The sequence below is a fragment of the Sinohyriopsis cumingii genome, chromosome 16 (genome assembly GCF_028554795.1).
Source record: "Sinohyriopsis cumingii isolate HCF-2022 chromosome 16, ASM2855479v2, whole genome shotgun sequence".
Taxonomy (NCBI): Eukaryota; Metazoa; Mollusca; class Bivalvia; order Unionida; family Unionidae; genus Sinohyriopsis; species Sinohyriopsis cumingii.
Window position 1 is genome coordinate 61,254,452 of NC_142976.1, and position 5,507 is coordinate 61,259,958.

The window sequence follows — 5,507 nt, forward strand, 5'->3', positions numbered from 1 at the left end:
GCCTTACCCAATGTAAAAAGACATTACAAGACCATGACTGGTAAAGGCATGATTTAAACCATCATCCATATATTTGCGAGCCGGAACGCAATCATGAGCCAGTGCGGCTGCAGTTAGATAGTTAGCAACATCAGCGGACTTAGCAAACGAGGGTTCCGATTTGAATAATTTTGGCTCTGCGCCCTGGATTTGCGCGGGAGCCCCCCTGTGAGCACAGCATTTTGTAAATTAACTTTTAAGCAAATTATATATGATAATGAACTTAAAATTTTCCTTCATCACTTTACAATTACTTTCTCTTTATAGACATATTTTTTACAAATTGCCAACGCGTGGGTCCTGTGAGCACGGGACCCGATTACGCCAAATCGTTCCAATTTTCCTAAGGATAGCAATAAACAACCGAACATATAAATATGGAAGCACATATTTAATGAAATGTAAAAACAAATGATTCATTCAAGTCTTGACATGTAAATGTACTCCGGGCAATCGGATATTAAATCCTAATATCCAAACTTTGTCAAATACTTTGAAATTTATGCACTATTACATAGTCGCAGTTGGTTTCATTACAAACGTAGATCACGTGATACTGCTTGTCCGTGCATGTTCAAATGATAAATGATTTTGCACAGCCCTAACGACCACTTCGTTTTGATAAAAACAGTTCATATGACACAAGAAAGTTTGACACTTTTTAAATGTGCAAAATTTGAAATTTGTGCACTATTACATACGTTGCAGATTGGTTCCATTTAAATATGTGTATCACGTGATACTGCTAGTCCGTGCATGTTCAAGCATGATAAATGATTTTGCGCAGCCTTAACGACCACTTCGTTTTGATAAAAGCAGTTGATATGACACAAGAAAGTCTGACACTTTTTAAATGTGCAAAATTTGAAATTTGTGCACTATTACATACGTTGCAAATTGGTTCCATTTAAATATGTGTATCACGAGATACTGCTAGTCCGTGCATGTTCAAGCATGATAAATGATTTTGCGCAGCCCTAACGACAACTTCGTTTTGATAAAAACAGTTGATATGACGCTATAAAGTTTGACACTTTGTAGATGGGCATACTGCATTTAGTACCTAGACCAACACCAGCCACGAGGTCAGAGGATGGATGGTTTGAGAATGAAAAGAGAATAGTGACTAGAGGTAACAAAATGAATGGACACAATGATTCGATGCAGAACTCGAGTTTATTCGAAATTTCATAAAATTTGACAATTCAACTCCGCATTACGGAAGAAAGGAGATCCTGATCCCATACTTATTGCTTCAGTGAAAGCATAAAATTGTAATTAAGAATAGATATTACATTAAATCAAAAGCATATTAGTACAAATTAGTAACAGTGACAAATGGTTTGCTTTAAACAATATTTACGCCAACGACAGCATAAAATACCATATGCAAAGTACGAATTATAATATCACTGAGGATCTAGCAATAAGAACAAGAACTGTCTTCACTAATCCTAGCGGGAAACGTTACAGATTCCATTGCACTCTTGTAGCGTACGGAACACATTGGGTGATCGTAATGAGTAGCATCCCTGAAGCTGTCCACATGACTGATTTTCTTGCACATAGGTCCATACTACTCCCGGCGTAAATTCGCCTCGACATACCCTGGCATCTTGGAGCGTGGGGGTACGCAGGCAGACTGTAATGGAAAGAATAATCGACAGTATTGCATATCTCTAAATCAGAGTTTTGACAGAAATTATAGCAGAGCAAAGTCCGTTAAATTAGTTACTCTCAACCACCATCTAAATATACCGGAAAATGTCATTATTGGGATCACCACTTGCTTTAAATACTGCTGGACTGTATATCTTACATGGCTACAATATATTTACAAACCATATTGCAATATATGTGAAGAACCGCAAAGCAAAAGTGACTCGTTCAGATGCGGCACAAAGTCACACAGAGCTATTTCACAAATGTTGTAAAACCCAAGAGACAGGAAATGGTATTTTTTTTGCAGAATCTGCATCATGTTTTGGCTGTAGAATTTGGAACCAAATTTTGAAACAAATCTATTCAATTTCCATTCTACAGTGGAAAGTTTCCATAAAATCCATACTATGATACGAGAAATGTATCCTTTTAATCCATTATGAGAATCTCTTTGCATTAGTTTAAATTGTATTTCATAACATCTGATATTCGAAACGCACGGAAATAGAGAGATCAACGCTAGGTGACTCTCTCCTTCTTTTCTACAAGAGTTCGTAATTTATCGAGTACTTAAATGCTAGAAGATTATTTTTCTTTTTTATCAATTAAATCGGTGATTACATGATGTTAGTGTCTTTTCGTTTTTCATTGAACATGAAAGGAAATGGAGAATCTCTTTTGATGCTGCTATGTAGAGAAATGATAAGTTCCATCGGTAAGGTGATGAATTTTATTTCATGCATGTAACGGTAAACTGCGTAAATGTATTAACAAAACCGTGCACATATCTGAATTGCGGATTTTTAAAATAATACTGATTGGACAAATTTATATTATTTCCAAGTGCGAGATTATTTTTTTTGCAGATAACAATATCATTCACATAATTCGTACTTCTGCAGTAAACATAATCTAAGTGCATTGATATGAGTTTGTTTAGTTCCCTATCTGAAGTAATTTTGCCTCCACGTTTATATTCTTAAATGTATTAGAACCCCAATCGTCTCCGTTTGGCTATTGGTTGAATGCTACACGGCCAGTCATATTCCAGTAAAACTGACCCTCTGGAAACGACTCGAATGTAAACATATTCCTTCGGAAAGACGACCAGAAAGAAAGAGTAGACTGCCAGACTTACCAGGGTTTATTTGTGCCCAACTTAAACTGGACATGGCCAGAAGGAGGAAAACGACACCACAAACATTGCACATTGTTGCTGCTCTTGTCTGGAAATAAAACAAACGGCTGTGTTTAAAAAAATTTTTAAAACAGATTGCAGTTTTTGTTACGACTTGTTTGAAGCCATGTATTCAATGGCATCAGATACATCTCTAACAGAGATAGGCTATAGTCTCGCTGTCATTGTATTATTTAGTGGCACCCTTCTCATGCGCAAATAAGGGTTACCGACATTCAGGGTGTCCCGGTAAGGATCCGAATATACTTTTGCAGTGCCTAACGAATCAGGGATGTAAGTGGAGACTAACCCTGTCTACAGAAGTAAACAGGTGCTAACACTTTGGCCCGTTATTTTAAGAGGAAAATTATGGCATCAATGAATTTGCATGAGTCACAAATTTGTGATTTAATTTGAAAATAATATAGAGCTAGTTGATAAGGAGTTTTGAGGATACGTTGCTCCACTGCTCCACACATCTGCGTCATTTTACGTTATCATCAGCCACGTTTGGAGTTTGCTCATGTTTAGACCCCAGATAAAATCCTTAATATTAGCATTTGCATTCCTAAAGCTTGTATAATCAGCAGAAACTTACTTCGCTTTTAAATGAAATAAAATAAGATTCAGTTCAAATCAAGAAGAAGATACGCATAAGTTAGAGCAACTGGTAAGTGTTTGAAAGCTACGAACAGCAGAAGGTGTTTCAAAGACACAAGTTTATGCTCTTGTAAAACATTGGTCACGGCTCTTAAATTAAAATTAGTACTCCTACAGATTGTGTTTAGTTTCTGTTATTTACCACTGTGAAATTATAGTGCAATGGTTAATGCACCATTTAAATTTCATCAACTGGAGTTTCTCTAACAGAATTTGAGTCGGTTTTGTACCTACCTTAAATTGAAGATTGTCAAATACGACGTTATCCTTAATGAAATGTGTGCATGCAAGTTAGACAACTAGTTCAATCTAGGTATAGTCAAACAAACCTACCTTGATCAATAGTTAAGCTGGTTGCTTTGCAGTGAGATAAAGTGTCGAGTCGTCATGTTTTATATAATGGCTATATGACCAGCTGTGCATCGCTGCTGACCATTTAATGACAATGATGAACACTTCCGTCAATAAAACTGATTACGTTGAACGCGACCAGGCCATATTCACAGCATGACCAACATCTGTTGAAGGTAACAGGTGTAGATGCACTTTTGGCCACGAACTTCATTCTCGACTTGAAATATTGACGAAAATGTCGAATTTTGTGCCTGAAATTTGTGAACTATATTCATTCAAAATGTACAATTAATAAATACATTCAATACTATTCTACCTCCACTTCGAGCACCACTATCACGTATATTCTTCTTAGTTCTGCTTCCATCAGTTCGTACTAATAAAATGCATACATTTTCCTAAATAACATGGCCGGTGTCAACTTGTAATGATTTTCGTGGATATTAAATACACCTGTCCCTGTACGTTTTATATCGGCTGTACAGAAGTATAGAGTTTTGGAGGCTGAATTTAAATTGAGGGATTCAGTGGAAACACTACTTGGATTTCTGAAGAAACCTTTTCCAACGCTTTTTTTTTTTTGTTGCTTATTTCATCAGATACGTCTTTCAATGACACTTTTAAATACATGTAGACATATAAATATTTATTTCAGAAGAGATAGATAATTTAAATTAAATACATCCGTTGAGAAGCAAATAAAAACAAGAGTTATTGCAAACTGTCGCAGCTGGTCTAGGTAGAAGACCCATTTATACCCACTAATAAATTTAAAATGTTCTTGAATTTTGCATATGGAGTTTTTAAACCTTTGAATCGATGGCTTCGATATAGTTTATATGATTCTGAATAGAACATTTGCAACGATGTTATAGTATACTCTATGTATACTAGAAATCTAAGTGATGAGTAGCCATTGTGATTTATGAGCCCAGTGGTTAGTGTTAGGACAGGTCGGCCTGGTTTCAGGATAATGTATCTTGGTGGGACATCATGCCACAAGTCTGCGCCATGATGTCCCAGTCCTAGACATCACTACAAACTGCCACACTGCAGACATCGTAGCGATATGACTGAAAAAATTGTTTAAGCTAAGTTAAAAATCCAAAGGCGGAAAATAAAGTGTATAAAGACAATTTAAAGTTATGAGTAATTAAATTCTCCAAAATGACACTTATAGCTTCAAAAAGAGACTTAGAACGCGTACATGAGCTATGTGAGTTGTACTGCAGAGTATGATCTAAGTCCCAAATGGCGAATGCAGTATCTGTTTTTGTACTGTTAGAATTACATGCTGCATTGTTTACTATATTTCTTTACAACAAGATGAATCTTAGGTTCCAGATCCCTACATTCATAAATTTCTAATATGATAAGGAAGGCAAAGCTAATGTACAATGAACATCTTAGCTGTGATAAACGCTTTCTAATACATGATTTAAGAAAATCCCTTAACTCTAATTAAGAAGATTTTAGGTAACCAAAATTCCATCTTTTAAGAAAATCATTTAGGCGACCAAAATGCCATCTTTACACCAGAAACTAATGAAAATACAGATTGTGTATTTGAATGCCTGTTGGTACGTAATGCCCATCGGTGCATATCTCACGCATT

General features: G+C 35.9%; 1 long non-coding RNA gene across 2 annotated transcripts; it reads right to left on the reverse strand.

Moving 5' to 3' along the window:
- Window positions 1–1,196: 1,196 nt before the first annotated feature.
- On the reverse strand, window positions 1,197–4,017 carry LOC149780541 (uncharacterized). Of its 2 annotated transcripts, none has more exons than XR_016414902.1 (3): window positions 3,872–4,017; window positions 2,840–2,927; window positions 1,197–1,681 (listed from the first exon to the last, which is right to left on the reverse strand). It is a non-coding gene; the product is annotated as an uncharacterized LOC149780541 (long non-coding RNA). The 2 variants fall into 2 exon arrangements; XR_016414903.1 differs by lacking the exon at window positions 3,872–4,017 and adding an exon at window positions 3,773–3,852.
- Window positions 4,018–5,507: the final 1,490 nt, after the last annotated feature.